The sequence below is a fragment of the Scyliorhinus torazame genome, chromosome 7 (assembly GCF_047496885.1).
Source record: "Scyliorhinus torazame isolate Kashiwa2021f chromosome 7, sScyTor2.1, whole genome shotgun sequence".
Lineage (NCBI taxonomy): Eukaryota > Metazoa > Chordata > Chondrichthyes > Carcharhiniformes > Scyliorhinidae > Scyliorhinus > Scyliorhinus torazame.
The window spans coordinates 70841600-70866483 of NC_092713.1; the positions used below are offsets into that span (position 1 = coordinate 70841600).

General features: G+C 44.5%; 1 protein-coding gene across 1 annotated transcript in view; it reads left to right on the forward strand.

Annotated features, from left to right (window-relative positions):
- LOC140426307 (ras-related protein Rab-3B-like) overlaps nucleotides 1–24884 on the forward strand; it is a 275056-nt gene that overhangs the window by 11502 nt on the left and 238670 nt on the right. The gene's annotated exons all lie outside the window — the stretch shown is intronic.

The window sequence follows — 24884 nt, forward strand, 5'->3', positions numbered from 1 at the left end:
CCTGGAAAGTCCCAGGACCGTTCTCAAGGTAAGTCGCGGAGGACCTGGGGGCAGGAGGGTAGGGAATTCCCTGGGGGCTAGGAGGGGGTGATCACCGCATCAGTGGGGGGAGGGAGGGCCAGAGCTCCAAGGTGCCGAAGGAGAGGGTGCCCCAAATCTGAAGGGACCCTCCGATTGGGACATTTCTCTCCTCTCTTCTCTCCCCCCCCCCCCCCCCCCCCCCCCAAAAAAAAAGCCCTCCCTCTGTTTCCTATCCTACTTACACCTGTTCACGCCAGCCTAAAAATTGAGGCTGGATGGGAAAATGCCCTTAAGTGGCCATTTAAGGGTTTTAATAGGTGAAAGGGTGTGTTCCCCACTTGAGGCCCTACTGGTCAACTGTGAAATTGCATCTGGGTTGAGGTGGGTGGGATCCCAGAGAGAATCTTGTCTGTGGAATTGTAGCCCCACCCGACCAAAACCCAACTGAGGGGAGTGTAAAATTCTGCACACATTGAAAACAAAGTGTAATGTATTAATATGTTGTTGGTGACACCTACTGGATTATGGCTCCACAGAGACTGGATTGCTGTTAATGGCATTGAGAAGTGAACAGCAACAGTCAAGCCCATTAGCAGCTCAGGTAGAAATGGAGTATTGGGGATTCAGAGGGATGTACAGAGATTTGGGGGTCTGGGAGGGTAAAGGTCAGTGGGAGAGCAAGCAAAAGACAGGAATGCAGTCCTGGTTGAGGAAGCCCTATTTTGTTCTGATTTTTGTTATCCAGTGCAGATTGACTGACATGTTCATTACACTTCACGTTTGGTTAGTGTGTATTTAATTTATTAACAGGAATATTGTGATATTTTTGATTTTCTACATTATAAGGAGCATTATGAAATTGATTAAAATCTCTATTAATATTCTGGTCTTTCACATATTATACATAGGTAAATCAGCCTGTTGGTTTATAACACACCAAAATATAGAATCGCTACAGTGCAGAAGGAGGCCATTTGGCCCATTGAGTCTGAACCAACCCTCTGAAAGAGCACCCTATCTCGGCCCATTCCTCTACCCTATCCCCGTAACCTCCCCTAATCTGCGCATCTTTGGGAGAAAGCTGGAGCACCTGGAGGAAACCCACACAGACAGGGGAGAAAGTGCAAACACCACATGTATCAATCTGCCTTCCAGGTGGAGAGAGAAATAGATCTGGGAACACCTATGAGATTACTATATGTAATTCATCTTCAAAGTGTTTAATTTTATGCTTTTCTGTTGCCTCATTGGACAGTAAAGGTACATTCCTAATTATGTGAGATGGGAGTCTGCCGTAGCTCACTTGGGCAGCAATCTCGCTACTGAGTCACGAGGATCCAGGTTTAAGTCCCAGTTCAGGGTTTGAGCACTAAAATCTATGCTGACACTTCAGTGTAGTGCTGAGGATGTGCTGCACTGTTTGGGGTGTTGTATGTTTTGGATGAGATGTTCAACCGAAGCCCCCTCTCCCTGCTCAGGTGAATGTAAAAAATCCCATGATACTATTTGAAAGAAGGGCTAGGGAATTATCCCTGTTGTCCTGGCCAATATTTACACCTCTGTCAACATCACAAAAAAAAAAATATCTGGTCGTTATCACATTGCTGCCGTGGGAGTTTATTGCATAAGAATTAGCTGCTTCCTATGTTACAACAATGACTACATTTCAAAAGTACTCCGTCGGCTGAAAAGCGCTGTGAGACATCCGGTGGTCATGAAAAGCATTAGAGAAAAGCAAGCCTTCATTTCTTTATTTAGGAGAGACCAACAAAAATTAACCACCAGATTGTCGAGTGCCCAACCAAAATTTTTAATCTTTTTCACAAGTCGGCTTATATTAACACTGCAATGAAGTTGCTGTGAAAATCCCCTAGCCGCCACACTCCGGTGCCTGTTCGGGTATGTGTGTGCTTGCTGGTGCTGCAGCCATTCTGGTTCCAGCTACAGGAGGCACAACATCATCTTTGCTCAATAAAGCCTTGATTATTCCACTACTCTCATCTTTGTTGTAATTGATAGTGCATCAAAGGGTTCTGCTCAAGGTGGCAGCTGTTCAGTTATAGTAATCTTTATTGTCACAAATAGGCTTACATTAACACTGCAATGAAGTTGCTGTGAAAATCCCCTAGTTGCCACACTCCGGTGCCTGTTCGGGTACACTGAGGGAGAATTCAGAATGTCCAATTCACCTAACAAGCACGTCTTTCGGGACTTGTGGGAGGAAACCAGAGCACCTGGAGGAAATCTGTGCACACTCTGCACAAACAGTGACCCAAGTTGGGAATCGAACCCGGGTCCCTGGCGCTGTGAAGCAACAGTGCTTCACCGTGGGCGGCACAGTAGCACAGTGGGTAGCACTGTTGCTTCATAGCTCCAGGGTCACAGGTTCGATTCCCGGCTTGGGTTACTGTCTGTGCGGAGCCTGCACATTCTCCCCGTGTCTGCGTGGGTTTCCTCCGGTAAAGCTGTTTCTATGTCTGATGTGGGGGTCTTCAGACCTCTATCTTCTGCCTGATGGAAGGCTCTGGAAGAGGGCAAAGCTTGGGTGGAAGGGTTCTCTGACAATGCTGTCTGCCTTCTTGAGGCAGACAGCGGGAGGTGTAGACAGAATCAATGGGCGGGTGGCAAGCTTGTGTGATGGTTTGGACTGAGTTCACCACACTCTGCAGTTTCTTGCGATCTTTGCCCCGCCGAGCAGTTGCCATACCAAGCTGTGATGCAGCCGGATCGGAGGCTCTCTATGGCACATCTGTAGTAGTTTGTGTGAGAGTCGATGCAGACATGCCAAATTTCTTTAGCCTCCATAGGAAGTAGAGATGTTGCTGGGCTTTTTAGACTGTTGCATCAACATGAGTGGACCAGGACAGACTGTTGGTGATGGTGACCCCCAGGGACGTAAAGCTATCGACCATCTCCACTTCGAGCCATTGATGTAGACGGGGGCGTGTGTCGTGCTACGCCTCCTGAAGTTGATGATCAGTCCCTTGGTCTTTCCGGCATTTAGAGAGAAGTTGTTTTCGGTACGGTACACCATGCAACCAAGTGATCTATCTCCCTTCTGTAGTCTGATTCGTCATTTTTGGAGATACGTCCCACCACAGTCGTAACATCCGCAAACCTATAGATCGAATTGGAGTTAAATCTTGCCACACTGGTGTGTGTGTATAGTTACCGTACATTCATCCCTTCATCTAAGTCATTGACATAGATTGTAAACAGTTGAGGACACAGCATTGATCACTGTGGCACTCCATTTGTGACAGCTTGCCAATCCAAATTTACCTTCTCTCTGTTTCTTGTTAGCTAATCTTTTATTTATGCTCATATATTGCCCCCTACACCATGTGCTCTTATCTTGTGCAGTAACCTTTGATGTGGCACCTTATCAAATGCCTTTTGGAAATCAAAGTACATAACTCTCACTGGTTCCCCTTTATTCACCTTGAGTTCATGATAGATTATTTAAGCATGATTACTTTTACAAAGCCATGTTGGCTCTGCCTGATGAAGCCGTGGTTTAAGTATCCTGCCATAACCTCCTTAATAATGCATTCTAACACTTACCTCTGACAAATGTGAGGCTAACTGGCCTATGGTTTCCTGCTTTCTGCCTCCCTCCTTTCTTGATTAAAGCTATTCTCCAGTAGTCCAGTATGCTAGAACCCTTCCAGAATGTAAGGAATTTGGAAGATTATAACCAATGCATCTATTATCTGTGCCACCCCTTATATTAATAATGCAGGCCATCCATACATAGAAACATACATAGAAAATAGAAATAGGAGAGGCCATTCAGCCTTTTCGAGCCTGCTCCATCATTCATTATGATCATGGCTAATCATTCAGTTCAAAACCCTGATCCACTCCTCACCCACCATATCCCTTGATCCCTTTAGCCCCAAGAGCTATATCTAATTCCTTCTTGAAATTACACATGTTTTTGCCTCAACTACTCTCCGTGGTAGTGAATTCCACAGATTCACCACTCTGGGTGAAGACATTTCTCCTCATCCCAGTCCTAAAAGGTTTACCCCTTATACTAAAACTATAATCCCCAGTTCTGGACAACCCCACTATCAGAAACATTCTTTCTTAACCTACCCTGTCTAAACCTGTTAGAATTTTGTAATTTTCTATGCGATCCCCTCTCCCTCTTCTAAACTCCAATCTTCTTGATTAGTAAGGGGATCAGGGGTTATGGGGAGAAGGAAGGAGAATGGGAATGAGAAAAATATCAGCCATGATTGAATGGCAGAGCTGACTCGATGGGCCGAGTGGCCTAATTCTGCTCCTATGTCTTTTGGTCTAACCAACTTAGTCTCTTCTCATATGACCTGCCATCCCAGGAGACCGCCTGGTAAACCTTCGACAAGAACATCCTTCCTCCAATAAGGAAATCAAAACTGCACACAATACTCCAGGTGTGGCCTCATAAATGCCCTGTACAATTGCAGTAAAACTTCCCTATTTCTATACTCTAATCCTCTCGCTATGAAGGCCAACATAGCATTTGCCTTCTTTACTGCCTGTTGTAGGTGTCTACTTCCTTTCAGCGACTGATGCACAAGGACACCAAGGTCTTGCTGAGTATCCACCCCTCTCAATTTACACCCATTCAAATAATAATCTGCCTTCCTATTTTTGCTACCAAGGTGGATATCCTCCCATTTATTCACATTATATGGGATCAGCCATGAATATGAATGTTCATTCAGCCTGTCCAAATCTCGCTGAAGCATCTCTGCATCCTCCTCACAGCTTACCCTCCCACTCAACTTTGAATCACCTGCAAATTTGGAAATAATACATTTGGTTCCCTCATCCCATCTATAACGTGAACAGCTGGGGTCCTAATGCAATTCCCTACTAGTCACTGCCTGTCAATTGGAAAAGACCCATTTCAACCTTTTTGCTTTCTGTTGTTAAACAGCTTTCTATCCATCTCCGGACACTACCTGCAGTCCCATGTGCTTTAACTTTACATAGTAATCTGCTATGCGAGACCTTGTTGAATGTCTAAATATAAATCACATCCACTGGTTCTCCCTGGAACTTGTCAGCCTTTAGGTCTAATAGTTTTTCTTGCACTTTTTTCCTGGTGATTGTTTTAAGTTCATCCCTCTCTGTATCGCCGTGTGATTTTTCAATTATCTTTGCAAAGTTTTCGAATGTATTCTATTGCAAAGACAGACACAAAACACTTGTTCAATACCTTCACCATTTCTTTGTTTTCCATTATCGACGGCTCAGATTCAGCTCTTTAGTTCTTTTCTTATTCACATTCTTGAAGAAGCTCATGCTACCTGTTTTTATTACGAGCTTGCTTTCTCTCATACTTTGCTCTCTGCCTCTTTGTTATCTTTTAGTCATTCTGTGCTAGTTCTTAAAGCTGTCCCAATGCTCTGACCTACCGCACACCTATGGCAGAGTTCTGCAGTATTTCTCAATTTAATACTATCCTTGACTCCCTTATTTCGCCATGGTTGATGTTTCTCAATGAACCTCTTTCTCATTAGGATAAATCTTTGCTGAAAGTTTCTTAGCCTTCACCTCGCTGATTGCCCGAAGATGGGTCCTGTTGGGGTGGTCAGCTTCTCTGCCCTGTGCCTTGGCTTGGCGGGAGGACCTGTTGGAATTTTTGTCGCTTGAGAAGGTGAAGTTTGAGTTGAGGGGGAGGATGGAAGGGTTCTACAATTCATGGGCATTGTTTATCTTACACTTTCAAGAATTGGAAACCATTGAACAGGAGGGGGTGCCTATTTGGGGGGGGGGGGGTGAGTTTATTGTTTACTGTGTATGGAATGACCGTGGATTCTCTTTTGATTTGTCTTGTTTTGTATTTGGAATGTAGGGGTGATGTATGGGTTTGTATATTGGAGGGGATGTTTGTTGGGGGATTGCTAATGTGTTTGTTATTGTTGGTTATCTTTTGTTTGTTGTACATTTGATGAAAAAATGGAAAATGAGAAGGAGAATAAAAATATTTTTTTAAAGTATCATTGCTGAAAGTTAGTAAATATCTCCTTCAACGTCTGCCATTACAACACTACTGTCCTACATTTTAACCTAGTTTCCCAGTTCACCGTAGCCAGCTTTGCATTCATACCCTCATGGTTTATCTTTTATTTGGTTCTAGTCAAGGACCCACACTACTTGCTTGCAAATTGAATATGACATTTTATCATGTTGTGAACACTGTCACTTTAGAAACCCATTTACCATGAGCTTATTATAACTCTTGTCTCATTACACATGACCAGGTCTAGAATAACCTGCTCCCTAGAATGTGCTACTCTAAGAGATTGTCTGCAAAACACTGAGCCAATTTTCTAGGCTACCTTTTCCAATTTGATTCCTCCAACCTACATGTATACTACAGCCACCCTGATTATTGCTGTACCTTTCTTACACACCCCATTTATTTCTTCCTGTATTATCAGTCCTCCGGTGTAACTACTACTGGGGAGGCCTATGAACTGCTCTCCATCCAATTTGATTCTACATCTTGCTTGCTCCTTCAAGCTAAGGTTATATTTCCGTCGTGCCATCCTTAATTAACAGAGCTATGCTGCCACCTTTACAAGCTTCCTTTCAGTTGGCTAAACACCTACTTTGTGATGCAAAGCAAGGCCAACAATGAGGGTTCAATTCCTCTGCTGGCTGAGGTTATTCATGAAGGCCCCACTTTGCCCCTCGCCTGTGGTGTGGTGATCTTTCGGTTAAATCACCAACAGTCTGTTCTCCCTCTCGAAGGGGAAAGCAGCCTATGGTTACCTGGGACTATGGAGACTTATTGTAGCGCACAAAGACTCCGAGAGACGAATAGAGTGAAGTCGATGAGGCTTTATTAAGCGTGACTGTTTCCCCCGCAGTTCAGTAGTAGACTGCCTGCGGGGGAGGACTCCAGGTACTTATACTCCGCCTTCAGGGCGGAGCTAGAGGTCAACGTCCAACCAGGACCCGGGATCTGTCAGCCAATGACATCATGGCTTCACAGTCCCACATGACCCCTAATGCATACTACCACACTTATACTTTTACTTATTTACTCACCATTTCCCCCCCCCCCCAACTTGGATGGCTTCCTGTACCATGGTGCCCTTGTCAGTTAACTCATCCATCCTGTAGTCCCAACTCTCATCCAAACAGCCAAAAGAACTTCCAACCTGTTGGATAATTGCATGGACTGAGGCTCCTGCACTTCTGCCCTCTGGGACCCCTTATTCATTTCGCTTACAGTCGCATCATCCTGTCCCTGACCACTGACTAAAACATCCTAAGGGATGTGACCGAACCTCAAGATTCTCTCAAGATTAACGTGCAGGTTCAGTCAGCAGTTAGGAATGTTAGCATTCATGTCGAGAGGACTAGAATACAACAGCATGGATGTACTTCTGAGGCTGTATAAGGCTCTGGTCAGACCCCATTTGGCGTATTTGAGCAGTTTTGGGCCCCGTATCAAAGGAAGGATGTGCTGGCCTTGGAATGGGTCCAGAGGAGATTCACAAGAATGATCCCTGGAATGAAGAGCTTGCTGTATGAGGAACGGTTGAGGACTCTGGGTTTGTACTCGTTGGAGTATAGAAGGATGAGGGGGGCTCTTAATTGAAACTTACAGGTTACTGCGAGGCATGGATAGAGTGGATGTGGAGAGGATGTTTCCACTTGTAGGAACACAGTCAGAGGGTGGCGAATCTGTGGAACACTTTGCTGTGGAGGCCAAATCACAGTCTTTAAGACAGAGATCGATAGGTTCTTAATTAATGGGATCAGGGGTTATGGAGAGAAGGCTGGAGAATGGGGATGAGAAAAATCTATGTCTTATGGGAACTTTCCCCCTCGCTGATGTGTAACAGTGTCTGTAGCTCAGCCCCCAACTCAATTACTCTGAGCTAAAGTTCTTCCAGCCACAGACACATACTACAGAAATGTTTGTCCCGGATTGAACTGGTGGCCAGAGGCTCCCATATTCTGCAGTCGCAACACATCACCTGCTCTGCCATCGTTACTGCATTTTGATTAACTAATACTTTACTTTTATTTATTTTTTCTTACTTTATTTTATTTAGTGCCTCCCCTTACCACCACTTACTGTATTAATTTAAACCTTAGTAATAGAATAGACCTTCATCACATAAAATAAAATATTTTAAAATGCACATTTTTCTCACTTCCAGCTATTTACACACAATCCCTGTGAGCAGTTGCTCACCAGCCAATCAACTTGCGGCTTTCCTGTGATGCACTGCTCACTTGTTTTTCTAACTGAAACTCCTGTCTCTCCTCTCACTATTTTCAGCACTTCTCCGTTGCATCTCTTTTACACTAACAAGGGCAAACCTTAACCTTTTTCAAGACACACATTTTGTTGGATATCCCATAAGAAATGCTTATCTGTGTAACATTCAATGGGTAAACTATTCTCACAATGCTAATTATATAGAATTTCCCCTGAAATATTTGACAAATAGAACACATTATCTGTTGTTTCTACAAGAGCCAGTAGTTCCACAGAGAAACTACCGTTAACAATGAGTTTTTAGCTTCCTCGGGCAAGGACCAACATTTTATTTACATCACCAAGAGTATTATAAAACTAACTCTAGGCGGAAGTTTGGCAGGAAAAGCAACAGCAAAACGGAATAATTTCATGCCTTTTTGAGTCATCCTCGGATACACAATTCTCTGTATATTTTTAACCATTTTATTTGCCCTTAAAATATCCTCAACTGTTGGTTGCTTAAACATAACACTTTAGTTACAATACATCCAGAGTGGGAATTGAACCTGGATTTTTGACTAGAGGTAGGGATACTATCACTGCGCAACAAGGTCACCATGTACCGTTGTCTCTCACCTTTAAACCCATGGTTACTACTTCATTAAAGTTTACTGCCAATGGAAAGCATACAATGGGACATGTTGGTGACCTTCGAAAATTGTTACATATGTCACATTGGAACACAGATCAAATCTTGCACTAATCTCTTTGCTGAGCCTTGTATAGGATACAAGAAGTGTGAGCAAATTGAGTTTGATTTTCTTCTCTCTGATTCTTATCAGTTGATGATGTTAACATTTCTCTAATATTCTGATAAATGCCTGGTTTTGTTAAGAGGATACAATAATGCCCTAATTGGAAAGCAGTGAATCGGTAGTTTACTCGAAACAATCAGACTCCGTGTCCAGTTTCATTATGCCTTTTTCATGAAAGGTTTGCTCAGCAGCAGGAGTATCTCACTAGAGACTGCATCCGTACTAACAAAGCGGCTTACTCCAGCTATTTGGTGACCTCAATGTGTTGTCATTCCCAAACCTGAAACAGGCAAGAGCTTTCATATTCTGAATCCACGACTAATACACTCATAAAGCTACTTCTGACCAGTACAATTCCCTCAGACTAATCATTATCATCATCTTCAACCTCTGAATTCTCTGGGACATGCATTGCTTCGAAAACCCGGCAGTTCATTGCATAATGATACTCTGAGTCGCATCTGTTAACTGTTCCCTGGCCAGTCCAGTGGCTCATTAGTCCATTGTTGCTACTCCAAATCCTGTCATCTGCTGTAATATCCAGATCTGCTGAAGTGCCTTCAGCCTCATTTCTTCTGTCTGTACCTCTTCAGATATACTGATGCCCACGCTCCCTATTTGAATGATCTTGAAAAGCCACAATCATTGAGTCCTCCATCCTTTTTGACACTGTGAAATGGTAATGTGGCATTTGCAGCACAAACCGTTTAGCCATGATCTTATTAAATGGCGAGGTACGAGGAGTCGAATGGACTACTTCTCCTAATTCATATGCATGTATGGAGCATCTCACTTGGGCTGTCAAGACTGCTGGAAATGACTGCATCTCCAGAATTTCTTTTTTAAAGCAATAGATATTTAATCCAAAAGGATGTCTTTTTCTGAGAACTGAATGCCAGTTAAGACCAAGAGCATATCCATTTGAAACCCCTTGGCACAATCCAGCAATTGAAATGCAAGCACTGAATAAGGAACCTCCAAACTGAACTTCTGCAATCTTTTATACAACCTGTTAAATCCATGGTCCTCTATGGAATGACTTTTATCAACTTCTGACCATGCCTTGTTGGAATCTAATAGAATTGGTTTTGAGTGGGTGGACATTTTAGATGCCCCCAATGTTATCATCAGAACAAAAATGAATTTTCTATTGACTGCCATTCAGGTAGTATGTGGCTATGAATTATCACTGTGCATGGCATCCATTGGCTGTTATCAAGAAAACAGCCATGATGTCTTCATTGTGGAACAGAGCATAATTCCAACATCATTTGAAAGAGATGCTGGATGGATGTCTTGTAGCAGTATAGGGCTATCTTTTGCATCCATGGCTGCTGACTCCACTGAGGCAGCTCTTTAAATAGAGGGGAATCTACACTTGGATCCCTGAACATAAATTTTGCTGTTTCTCAGTTCAGCCTTATTAAGCAAACAATAACCACTACTGTTGGCAATAATGAAGCAACAGCTTATCTGACAACCTGAAGTTTTAGACAGGAAATTCAGTTTTGAGCTCTGTGCATCTAGTTGGGTAGACCTTCAAATCCAGAAGTATTTGTTTTAATACCCTTTTTTTATTATAAATTTAGAGTACCCAATTATATATTTTTCCCCAATTAAGGGGCAATTGAGCATGGCCAATTCACCTACTTTGCACATCTTTGGATTGTAGGGGTCAGACCCACGCAGGCATGGGGAGAATGTGCAAACTCCACACTGACAGTGAGCCGGGATCGAACACGATTCCTCAGTGCTGTGGGCAGCAGTGCTAACCACTGTGCCACCGTTCTGCCCTACCCTTTTGTTTTATACCCTATTTTCAAATTCTGCCAGCTGCCAATTTGCTTGTCCCATAGCATTACCTGACAAATTTATTATTTAACACTTATTTATTGTCCTATCTTTGCAGAACACAGATCCGTATCTCCCTAACTTATAACACTCCCTAACTTTCTCAGGCAAGTCCTTTATATTTCTTGGCTCAAGTGAACAAAGAAAGCTCCTCTGTCTGTTCTGTGATAACTAACTTATTTTAATTGGGTTTACTGTCTAAGCCAAATTCTGCCTTCTGTAAATAAATGAACATTTATCTGAAGTACAGCAAGTCTGTTTTATTTTATTTTTTAAAAATATTTTATTGAAAATTTTTGGTCAACCATCACAGTACATTGTGTATCCTTTACACAATAATATAACAGTATAAATAACAATGACCTGTTTTATAAAGAAAGAATAAATAATATATAACGAAAACTAAAACTAAATGGCAACTGCCTTGTCTCAGATAAACACTCTCCAAAAATATGATTTAACAGTCCAATATACAATTATTTATAGCAACGACCTATACATATTATACATATATATTAACAACCCTGAGAGTCCTTCTGGTTCCTCCCCCCCCCCCCCCCCCCCCCACCCTGGGCTGCTGCTGCTACCTTCTTCTTTTCCATTCCCTCTATCTTTCTGTGAGGTATTCGACGAACGGTTGCCACCGCCTGGTGAACCCTTGAGCCGATCCCCTTAGGACAAACTTAATCCGTTCCAGCTTTATAAACCCTGCCATGTCATTTATCCAGGTCTCCACACCCGGGGGCTTGGCTTCCTTCCACATCAACAGTATTCTGCGCCGGGCTACTAGGGACGCAAAGGCCAAAACATCGGCCTCTCTCGCCTCCTGTACTCCCGCCTCTTGTGCAACCCCAAATATAGCCAACCCCCAGCTTGGTTCGACCTGGACCCCCACTACTTTCGAAAGCACCTTTGTCACCCCCACCCAGAACCCCTGTAGTGCCGGACTTGACCAGAACATGTGGGTGTGATTCGCTGGGCTTCTCGAGCATCTCGCACACCTATCCTCTACGCCAAAAAATTTACTGAGCCGTGCTCCAGTCATATGCGCCCTGTGTAACACCTTAAATTGAATCAGGCTTAGCCTGGCACACGAGGACGATGAGTTTACCCTACTTAGGGCATCCGCCCACAGCCCCTCCTCAATCTCCTCCCCCAGCTCTTCTTCCCATTTCCCTTTCAGCTCATCTACCATAATCTCCCCCTCGTCCCTCATTTCCCTATATATATCTGACACCTTACCGTCCCCCACCCATGTCTTTGAGATCACTCTGTCCTGCACCTCATTCGTCGGGAGCTGCGGGAATTCTCTCACCTGTTGCCTCGCAAAAGCCCTCAGTTGCATATACCGGAATGCATTCCCTTGGGGCAACCCATATTTCTCGGTCAGCGCTCCCAGACTTGCGAACTTCCCATCCACAAACAGATCTTTCAGTTGCGTTACTCCTGCTCTTTGCCATATTCCAAATCCCCCATCCATTCTCCCCGGGGCAAACCTATGGTTATTTCTTATCGGGGACCCCACCAAGGCTCCCGTCCTTCCCCCATGCCGTCTCCACTGTCCCCAAATTCTCAAAGTCGCCACCACCACCGGGCTTCTGGTGTATTTCTTCGGTGAGAACGGCAATGGGGCCGTCACCATAGCTTGTAGGCTAGCCCCCCTACAGGATGCCCTCTCCAATCTCTTCCACGCCGCTCCCTCCTCTTCTCCCATCCACTTACTCACCATTGAGATATTGGCGGCCCAGTAGTACTCACTTAGGCTCGGTAGTGCCAGCCCCCTCCTATCCCTACTACGCTGTAAGAATCCCTTCCTCACTCTCGGGGTCTTCCCTGCCCACACAAAACTCATGATACTCTTTTCGATCCTTTTGAAAAAAGCCTTCGTGATCACCACTGGGAAGCACTGAAACACAAAGAGAAATCTCGGGAGGACTACCATTTTAACCGCCAGCACCCTCCCTGCCAGTGACAGGGATACCATGTCCCATCTCTTGAAGTCCTCCTCCATTTGTTCTACCAATCGCGTTAAATTTAACCTATGCAATGTACCCCAATTCTTGGCTATCTGGATCCCCAAGTAACGAAAGTCCCTTGTTACCTTCCTCAGCAGAAAGTCCTCTATTTCTCTGCTCTGCTCCCCTGGATGCACCACAAACAACTCACTTTTCCCCATGTTCAGTTTATATCCTGAGAATTCTCCAAACTCCCCTCCGCCGGGTCCGCTACATATAACAACAAATCATCCGCATACAGAGATACCTGGTGTTCTTCTCCTCCTCTAAGTACTCCCCTCCACTTCTTGGAACCCCTCAATGCTATTGCCAGGGGCTCAATCGCCAGTGCAAACAATAATGGGGACAGAGGGCATCCCTGCCTTGTCCCTCTATGGAGCCGAAAGTATGCAGATCCCCGTCCATTCGTGACCACACTCGCCACTGGGGCCCTATACAACAGCTGCACCCATCCAACATATTCATCTCCAAAACCAAATCTCCTCAGCACCTCCCATAGATAATCCCACTCCACTCTATCAAATGCTTTCTCGGCATCCATCGCCACCACTATCTCCGCTTTCCCCTCTGGTGGGGGCATCATCATTACCCCTAGCAGCCTCCGTATACTCGTATTCAGCTGTCTCCCCTTCACAAACCCAGTTTGGTCCTCATGGACCACCCTCTGGATACAATCCTCGATCCTCATTGCCATTACCTTGGCCAGAATCTTAGCGTCTACATTTAGGAGGGAAATAGGTCTATAGGACCCGCATTGCAGCGGGTCCTTTTCCTTCTTTAGGAGAAGCGATATCGTCAGACATAGTCGGGGGCAGCTGTCCCCTTTCCTTTGCCTCATTAAAGGTCCTCATCAGTAGTGGGGCGAGCAAGTCCACATATTTCCTGTAAAATTCAACTGGGAATCCATCCGGTCCCGGAGCCTTCCCTGCCTGCATGCTCCTAATTCCTTTCACTACTTCCTCTATTTCAATCTGTGCTCCCAGTCCCACCCTTTCCTGCTCCTCCACCTTGGGAAATTCCAGCCGGTCCAGAAAGCCCATCATTCTCTCCCTCCCATCCGGGGGTTGAGCTTCGTATAATTTTTTATAAAATGCCTTGAACACTCCATTCACTCTCTCTGCTCCCCGCTCCATCTCTCCTTCCTCATCCCTCACTCCCCCTATTTCCCTCGCTGCTCCCCTTTTCCTCAATTGGTGGGCCAGCAACCTTCTCCCCATATTCGTACTGTACACCCTGTGCCTTCCTCCACTGTGCCTCTGCAGTACCCGTTGTCAGCAGGTCAAATTCTACGTGTAGCCTTTGCCTTTCCCTGTACAGTCCCTCCTCCGGTGCCTCCGCATATTGCCTGTCCACCCTCCGAAGTTCTTGCAGCAACCGCTCCCGTTCCCTACTCTCCTGCTTTCCTTTATGTGCCCTTATTGATATCAGCTCCCCTCTAACCACTGCCTTCAGCGCCTCCCAGACCACTCCCACCTGGACCTCCCCATTATCATTGAGTTCCAAGTACTTTTCAATGCACCCCCTCACCCTTAGACACACCCCCTCATCTGCCATTAGTCCCATGTCCATTCTCCAGGGTGGGCGCCCTTCTGTTTCCTCCCCTATCTCCAAGTCCACCCAATGTGGAGCGTGATCCGAAATGGCAATAGCCGTATACTCCGTTCCCCTCCCCTTCGGGATCAACGCCCTTCCCAAAACAAAAAAGTCTATTCGCGAATAGACTTTGTGGACATAGGAGAAAAACGAAAACTCCTTACTCCTAGGTCTGCTAAATCTCCACGGGTCTACTCCTCCCATCTGCTCCATAAAATCTTTAAGCACCTTGGCTGCTGCCGGCCTCCTTCCAGTCCTGGACCTCGACCTGTCCAGCCCTGGTTCCAACACCATATTGAAATCTCCCCCCATTACCAACTTTCCCACCTCTAGGTCCGGGATGCGTCCTAGCATACGCCTCATAAAATTGGCATCATCCCAGTTCGGGGCATATACGTTTACCAAAACCACCGTCTCCCCCTGTAGTTTGCCACTCACCATCACGTATCTGCCCCCGCTATCCGCCACTATAGTCTTTGCCTCAAACATTACCCGCTTCCCCACTAATATAGCCACCCCCCTGTTTTTCGCATCTAGCCCCGAATGGAACACCTGCCCCACCCAACCTTTGCGTAGTCTCACCTGGTCTATCAGTTTCAAGTGCGTTTCCTGTAACATAACCACGTCTGCCTTAAGTTTCTTAAGGTGTGCGAGTACCCGTGCCCTCTTTATAGGCCCGTTCAGCCCTCTCACGTTCCACGTGATCAGCCGGGTCGGGGGGCTTTTTAACCACCCCCCCCCCTTGTCGATTAGCCATCCCCTTTTTCCAGCTCCTCACCCGGTTCCCACGCAGCTGTGTTCCCCCCCAGGCGGTGCCCCCCCGCCCATCCCACCCCATACCAGCTCCCCCCTCTCCCCAGCAGCAGCAGCCCAATAATTCCCCCCTCCCACCCCCCCCCGCTAGATCCCCCACTAGCGTAGTTACACCCCCCATGTTGCTCCCAGAAGTCAGCAAACTCTGGCCGACCTCGGCTTCCCCCCGTGACCTCGGCTCGCACCGTGCGACGCCCCCTCCTTCCTGCTTCCCTATTCCCGCCATGATTATCATAGCGCGGGAACCGAGCCCGCGCTTCCCCCTTGGCCCCGCCCCAATGGCCAAATCCCCATCTCCTCCACCTCCTTTCCTCCCCCCACCACCTCCTGTGGAAGAGAGAAAAGTTACCACATCGCAGGATTAATAACACACAACTCCTTTTTACCCCCCTCTTCGCCCCCCATACTCGCCCCACCACTTTGTTTCAAGCGTTCTTTTTTAATAACCCGCTCATTCCAATTTTTCTTCCACGATAAAAGTCCACGCCTCATCCGCCGTCTCAAAGTAGTGGTGCCTTCCTTGATATGTGACCCACAGTCTTGCCGGTTGCAGCATTCCGAATTTTATCTTCTTTTTGTGAAGCACCGCCTTGGCCCGATTAAAGCTCCCCCTCCTTCTCGCCACCTCCGCACTCTAGTCTTGGTATACGTGGATCACCGCGTACTCCCACTTACTGCTCCGAGTTTTCTTTGCCCATCTAAGGACCATCTCTCTATCCTTAAAACGGAGGAATCTCACCACTATGGCTCTAGGAATTTCTCCTGCTCTTGGTCCTCGCGCCATCACTCGGTATGCTCCCTCCACTTCCAGCGGACCCGCCGGGGCCTCCGCTCCCATTAACGAGTGCAGCATCGTGCTCACATATGCCCCGACGTCCGCTCCCTCCGCACCTTCAGGAAGACCAAGAATCCTTAGGTTGTTCCTCCTCGCGTTGTTCTCCAGCGCCTCCAGCCTTTCCACACATCGTTTATGGTGTGCCTCGTGCATCTCCGTCTTCACCACCAGGCCCTGTATGTCGTCCTCATTCTCGGCAGCCTTTGCCTTCACGACCCGAAGCTCCCGCTCCTGGGTCTTTTGCTCCTCCTTTAGCCCTTCGATCGCCTGTAATATCGGGGCCAACAGCTCCTTCTTCATTTCCTTTTTGATCTCTTCCACACAGCATTTCAAGAACTCTTGTTGTTCAGGGCCCCATATTAAACTGCCACCTTCCGACGCCATCTTGGTTTTTGCTTGCCTTCCTTGCCGCTGCTCTAAAGGATCCACCGCAATCCGGCCACCTTCCTCCTTTTTTCATCCGTATCCAGGGGGGATTCCCTTCTGGTTCAGCAAGTCTGTTTTATGATTGCACTCTCATTCTTATAACTCAGCCAACTAAAACAGTAAGTTAATTTCATAGATTTTACAGTGCAGAAGGAGGCCATTTGGCCCATCGAATCTGCACCGGCTCTTGGAAAGAGCACCCTACCCAAGGTCCACACCTCCACCCTATCCCCATAACCCAGTAACCCCTCCCAACACTCAGGGCAATTTTGAACACTAAGGGCAATTTATCATGGCCAATCCACCTAACCTGCACATCTTTGGACTGTGGGAGGAAACCGGAGCACCCGGAGGAAACCCACGCACACACGGGGAGGATGTGCAGACTCCGCACAGACAGTGACCCAAGCCGGAATCGAACCTGGGACCCTGGAGCTGTGAAGCAATTATGCTATCCACAATGCTACCGTGCTGCCCCTCTAATAAAAGAGAAATCAACACCACAAGCAGTCTGATTAACGATTTTCATATAAGCACAGCTGAGTATAGATAAGTGCAACAAGTTATCTATCTCATTCTTAATGCCAGCAAACTTGATTCTTAATTTGAACCAGATAGGGGGGGGGGGGGGATTGGATTGATTCAGTCAGTCATCTCCCTTCAGTAGCTTCCAACGTAGATTTTAATTAAGGGTGGCATTTGGCCTCAAATAAGACCACTCTCCTTTTAATCAATTTACTGCAACAGGACTTCCAGCCTGTTCGAGTTAAAAGTAGCAAATTACCCATATGCCTCTGCGGTGCCATTGTGAACAATTAGTCAATCCTTCTGTTATGAACACAAATTGCTTTTTAATGGCAATCTGTAAGATTGTGCCTTGCCATTTTTCCTGTTCCCCAGTCAAATGTTCTGCACAACAAACTCTATAGGAAAGTGTTGCAAGTGACAGGAGCCTTTCCAGTTGACCCAATTTGAATATTCCCAAAAGGTCCCTGCCTGTATCCAGCAAGAATGCTAGATGCCTAAAATGACATTCACATGAAAATCCGAATGGATTCCCAACAGTGACAGAAATTCCCCCCCCCCCCCCAATTTCCATCTTACTATCTCATCAAGGTGGCAGTGAGACAAAATTCATCCTGTGCATTAAAGGATTACACCACTCGATAAACATGCTCTTCTATAAACCATTACAATCAATACTAATACTAAATGACCATTAGTACAGATTTTTCTTCATCTGAAAATATCAGTGGAATTTAACCATTTTATTGAGCATTGTATTGCAAATTATTTTTTTGTGGTTATGTTAGTGAACCAGTAATCTTGAGGCTTGGACTCACAATCCAAATTTGAGAGTTCAAATCCCACCATGGCAGCTGGGGAATTTAAGTTCAGTTAATTAAATAAATCTGGACTTAAAAATCTAGCATTGTAATGGTGACCATGTAACTGCCAGATTGTTGTAAAAACCCATCTGTTCACTAATGCCCTTCAGGGAAGGTAATCTGAGGTCTTTGCCTTGTCTGGCCCATATGTGACTTCAGAGCGCATCTAGGGATAGGAAATGCTGGCTTCCTACTGTACATCCCTTGAATGAATAAAAAACATCTTCCTACCATTTAATGAGTTTTTTTCTTTCAAATATTTTCTCTCAATGGCAGCAAATAACATATTACTAGGAGAAACAAATTTTAATTATTTATATAAATAATTATGTTTTGCTATGTAGATATTATTCAAATCAGGTTACTTACAATTCCCTTTGCACTATTTGAGGAGATACCTTTAATGATATATTTTTCTTTAAAGCAGATATGATTTTAAAAAATAATCTTTTTTCATTTCTTTTATAAATTTAGAATACCCAATTCATTTTTTTTCCAATTAAGGGGCAATTTAGTGTGACCAATTCACCTACCCTGCACATTTTTGGGTTGTGGGGGCGAAACACGGGGAGAATGTGCAAACTCCACACGGCCAGTGACCCAGAACCTGGGACCTCGGCGCCGTGAGGCAGCAATGCTAACCACTGCGCCACCGTGCTGCCCTGAATCTTTTTTTATTAAGAAAAATCCTCTTCAAATTAAAGTTATTTCCCTTTTCTTTCCACCCTGTTGGAGAATGATGGACGCCTGTAGGCTCCTAACAAAAAAGACATAAGCGTTGATTTTGTTGACTTTTTAAGTTGAGATGGGACTCTTGAGGTGCTGTATCCCTTTATGTCAGACTGCTGATAGTCCTGATACTGGTGATAGTGCTGCATTATAAATGAGCTTGTGGTGACATGGAGGTACCGCCTTCATGAGATTAGGCTGTCCTGTACCACAGACCACATCTGGCAGGGTGAGTTTCCATGGGTCATCTTTTCCATCTGCCCTTCTGGACCAACAATGTTGTTTAGATATTGTCGCTTTGAACACGCCGTCACTAGATGTTGTGAAAGGCCTGCAGCATAGAAGATTATTGCTGCAGGCTCACCCCTCTGCAGTTGCGTCTTCACACGTTGAGGACTATAACTGGTGGCCATTAAAGCATTGGCAGCAGGGGCATATTATAGAATAGAAAGAGTCAGTCGTTTTTCTGTCTTGGTCTTTTGGATGCTGACTGACTTGTTGAGCAGCATGAGAATCCATTAATTTTAAAAATAAATTGTAAGTGATTTGAAAGCTTATCTAAATGGAGAAAAACTGAGAAAGTTGCAACAATTTAGAAGAATGAAAGGTGATCTCATTGAAACATGTGGGATTCTTAAAGGGCTTAACTGTGACGATGTTTACCCATATGGGAGAGTCTAGGTCCAGAAGGCAAAGTGTCAGAATAAAGGGGTGTCAGTTTAAGGCTGAGATGAGGAGAAATTTCTTCTCTTGAGGGTTGTGAGTTTTTCGAACTCCTTGCCACAGAAAACTCTGGGAGTAGAGTCCATAAGACCATAAGAAATAGGAACAGGAGTAAGCCGCTCGTCCCCTCGAGCCTGACGCCATCTAATAGGATCATTAGATGGTCCAACATTCTTCACGTCACCCTTTCCCCGTAACCCTTTTATTCCCTCACTGATCATCAAGATAGAATCCATCTATCTCAACCATAAATGTACACAAGGACTCTGCCCCCACAGATCTCTGTGGCAAGGCGTTCCAAAGACACTCAACCCTTTGAAAGAAGAAGTTCCTCCTCATCTCCGTCTTAAATTGCACTCCTTTATTCTGAGGCTACGCCCTCTGGTCCTAGATTCTCTCATGAGGGGAAACATCCTGTCAGCATTTACCCTGTCAAGCACCTTAAGAATCCAATATGTTTCAATGAGGTCACCTCTCATTCTTTTAAATTCCAATCAATAGAGTCCCAACCTGTTTAACCTTTACTCATAAGCCAATCCCTCCATACTGGGGATCATCCTAGTGAACTTTCTTTGAACTGCTTCCACTTAAATAATATCTTTCCTTAAATAAGGGAACCAAAACTGCTCACAGCACTCCAGATGTGGTCTTGCATTGTTGCAAGACTTCCCTACTATTATATTCCAACCTCCTTGAAATAAGGCAAACTGCCATTAGCCTTCTTGATTACCTGCTGCAGCTGTGTGTCAACTTTATTTGTCCCATACACAAGTTCCCCAAGACATAGCTTTCTGCAGTTTTTCTTCATTTAAATAATACTGTTCTCTTGGTCTTCCTTCCAAAATGAATAACTTCACATTTTCCCACATTACACTTCATTTGCCAATGTTTTGCCCACTTACATAACCTATCAAATATCTCTTTGCAAACAGTTTGTATCCCTCTCACAACTTGCCTTTCCACCAATTTTTGTGTCGTCTGCAAATTTGACTACAGTACAGTACATTCACTTCCTTCCTCCAAAACAATTGTAAACAGTTGCGGTCCCAGCACTGATCCCTGTGGAACCCCAGGTCGCTAACCTGAAAAAGACCCATTTATCCCCACTCGTTTTCTGCCGATTAGCCAATTCTCTATCCATGCCAATACACTACCTCCAACACCATGGGCTCTTTCTTATCTTATAACCTTTTGGGAGGTAGCTTGTTGAATGCTTTCTGGAAGTCCAAATACAACACATCTACTGGTTCCCTTCTATTCACTCTGGTTGAGACTTCCTCAAAACTCTAACAAATTAGCCAGGCAAGATTTCCCTTTCATGAAGCCATGCTGACTCTGCTTGATTAGATTATGATTTTTCAAATGTGCTGCTATTCTTTAGTAATTGATTCCAAACATTTTTCTCATAATAGATGTTGGGCTATCGGCCTATAGTTACCCACTATTTGCCTCCCTCCCTTTTTGAATGCCTATTTTCCAAGGATTTTTTGGAAATTACAAACCAATGCATCCACTACCGCTTTAGCTATTTCTTTTCGGATCCTTGGATGTAAGCCATCAGGATCAGGAGACTTGCCTTTCTTTAACCCCATTATTTTGTCTAATACTACTTCGCTCATGATGGTGATGGTATTTAATTCCTTCCCTGTATTCGTTAGCCTTAATGGGATGTTTGAAGTATTTTCCACCGCAGATGCAAAATATCTGTTTAATACCAATGCCCTTTCCTTGTTCCCCATAACTGCTTCCCAAGATTAGTTTTCACTTTGTTCACTTTGACCTCTCTTCCTTTTTATATATTTCAAGAAGCTCTTATTGTTAATCTTCAGGGCTTTCGCTGACTTTTGCTTCCTTGTGCCTTGTATATATTTAAGGCTGAGATAGATAGATTCTTGATCAGTAAGGGAAAAAGGGTTACTGGAAAAGGGTAGGAAAGTGTATGTGAGGAATGTTGGATCAGCTATGATCCTATTGAATGGCGGAGCAGGCTCGAGGGGTTGAACGGCCTACTCCTGTTCCTATTTCTTATGGTCTTGTGGTTATGGTCTATAATAATTGGCTTTAAAGGTGCAGAGGGAGATAGTGGGTGGGATTCTTCGGCCACGCCCACCTGGCGACCAGAAATTCCCGCCTGAGGTCAATGAACCTTTTAAATGGTCCGCGTCCCGTCAGTGGTGATCTTGCGGCGGACACGGCCGAAGAATCCAGCCCAGTATGTCCGATCAAAAGATCTTGCTGATATTTTCCATGTTTAAGCTTAATGTTCATTTATTTGGTATCATAAAAGCCTTATTTTAAGAGAGCAGTGCTATAATCACTTTTGGATACCATTCAGACCCATTCATTTTAATTCAGTTGGCATAGTTCTCCTCTGTTTCCTTAATATACCTTTTTGTCCTCTTTAATTGAAGTTACCTGGCACTATATTCCCATTTATTTTAACCTATCGGGTGATTTTCTCACATACTTACTTTAATTTACTTGGCACCGTTCTCTCCTATTCACTTTAACTTGTTTATGCCACCTTTATAAGCTCATATGATAGGATCATAAAATCATAGGTTAGTTATAAACAGAAGGAGGCCATTTGGCCTGTTTAGCCCATGTCCGTTCTCTGCAGGTGGTTCCATTGCCCAGACCTTTCCCTGTAACCCTGCATATGTTTTCTCTTCAGTTTCTTATCAAATTCCCTTTTGAAAACCAGCAATTCTTCAAAGCTTCCATGTAGTTTAATGAAGTGATTAGGAATCTGTATTACATTGTGGCTGAATTAATCAGGCACATTTTGGAACTATTTAGAAATCCATAATGAGGCTATTCAGATGACATAAAAATAATCTGTGCAAGAATACATTCTACGGAAGAAAGCATTTCCTTAATGGGTCAGGCTAACTTCAGGGTTTTAGTGGGTACGGAGATATAAAATATGACAGCAGTTTATGTTGGCATCAGAATTACAAAGATTGGGCCATATCTATTTATGAGCATAGTTGGCAACAGGACAACCAAGTTTTCCATTGGCTGTGCTCTCCTAAAGTAACAGCATTGTTACACATTGAAGAGTAACAGCATTGTTACACATTGAACAAACAGTGGGTGGGGAAGCAGAGTGGGAATGGTATTCCTAGAGGCTGGCTTAGCACACTGGGCTAAATCGCTGGCTTTTAAAGCAGACCAAGGCAGGCCAGCAGCACTGATCAATTCCCGTACCAGCCTCCCCGAACAGGCGCCGGAATGTGGCGGCTAGGGGCTTTTCACAGTAACTCCATTGCAGCCTACTCGTGACAATAAGCGATTTTCATTTTTCAAAGGAGCTGGAGATGCGAGTTCACAATCCCACCATGGCAGTTTGGAAATTTAAATTCAGTTAATTAAATAAATCTGGAATTTAAGAAAAACATCTGGCATGACTAACTGACCATTAAACTACTGGATTGTCGTCAAATCCATCTGGTTCAGTAATGCCCTTTGGGGAAGAAAATCGGCCCTCCCTCCCTGCAACAATGTGGTTGACTCTGCTTGCTGGCATGACCAATAAAGCCACACATTTGTATCGGGATGGGGAATAAATGCTGCCCTTGCCATGGCACCCACATACTGTGAATACATTTTAAAAATATATTTTTTAGTTCGTTTTTTCAGGGTTTTTTTTTACAAATATGGCAACAGAAAAAAGTAAGAAGGTAACAGTATGCAGGTACAGCAGGCGGTAAAGAAGGCAAATCATATGCTAAGATCGCAAGAGGATTTGCATACACGAGCAGCAATGTTTTGCTGCAATTATACAGGGCTTTGGTGAGGCCACACCTGGAATATTGTGTGCAGTTTTGGTCTCCTTATCTGAGGAAGGATGTTCTTTCTATAGAGGGAGTGCAGCGAACGTTTACCAGACTGATTCCTGGGATGGCAGTACTGATGTATGAGGAGAGATTTGAGTCAGTTAGGATTGTATTCACTGGAATTCAGAATAATGGAGAGGGGTCTCATAGAGTAGATGCAGGAAGGATGTTCCCGATGGTGAGAGTGTCCAGAACTAGGGGTCAAGCCTGAGGATATGGGGTAGACCATTTAGAATAGAGATGAGGATAAATCTCATCACCCAGAGAGTGGTGAGCTTTGGAATTCATTACCGCAGGAAGCAATTGACGATAATCCATTGTATGTTTTCAAGAAGCAGTTAGATATAGCACTTGGGGTGAAGGGGATCAAAAGATATGGGGGGAATGTGGGATTAGGCTATTGAGTTGGATGATCAGCCCTGATCATAATGAATAGCGGAGCAGGCTCGAAGGGCTGAATGGCTTTCTCCTCCTGCTCCTATATTCTATGTTTCTAAACAATGTTAAACAGGTACAATACAGAACAAGAATGACAGCAAATAAAGGAATAAACAAGAGTGTTCTATAGACCCCTGAACATTAGAGAGAAATAGAACAGCAGATTTGTAGGCAATTTTCAGAGAAGTGTAAAAGTAATAGGTTGGTCATCGTGGGCATTTCAACTTCCCCAACATTAACTAGGGGAATCGGAGTGTGAAAGGTTTCAAGGGAACGGAATTCTTAAAATGCAACGAGGAGAACTTTTTAAAGCAGTGCGTGAAAGGTCCTACAAGAGGGGGGGTGGTCCTCGGCTTAATTTTATATAACAAAGCCAGGCAAGTGGTTGATATATCATTGGGGGAAGATTTTGCAGACAGCAATCATAACTCTGTTCGATTCAGGATTGTTACAGAAAAGGACAAAGATGGGCCGGAAATCAAAGTTCTGAATTCAGGGAAGGCTGATTTTTATTAAGTTCCGATATGATTTGGCCAGAGTGGACAGGAGCAGACACATTTAGGTGATAAAACAGTGCGCACATTAAAGAAGGAGTGCAGAGCCAATTTGTTCCAATAAAGAAAAAGTGTGGGACCAACAAATCAAGTGAACCCTAGATATTGAGGTGTGTATATAGCATTGGGTGGATTGGCTATGCTAAATTGCCCCTAGTGGAGTTGGGTGATAGGGTGGGCTTTGGGCATCTGGCTTGACCCAAATAGCAGCACATCATCAACGTAAAACACAATCTTGTGCTGCTTATCCCCAAACTCCAGGCCCGACAGAAGGGGTTCCTACTGTAAGGGCCCTTCCTGTTTATTTCCTTTTCCCCCTTTTTTTTTATTTTTGCTGTTACATTTTCGATTGGATGATTATTGGATATGTCTTTTTAAGGTGTGAATCCTATATCTTTAATTTAAGTAAGAATAACCTGGAAGGCTGTGCTGGTTCAAGCAGAAGCTGCAGACTGGCTGGCATCAGTGACCGAGAGATGAGTTGGGACTCTTTTAGATTGATTTGGCTGGTGGCCAATAAATTGGTCCAAAAGGCTGTGCTCTGTCAGGTAACAGGTAGTGATCGGATCCTATTCCGCTGGGATGTTTTTCAGAGTCCCAAGGTCTGAGTTTTGTTTTAATTT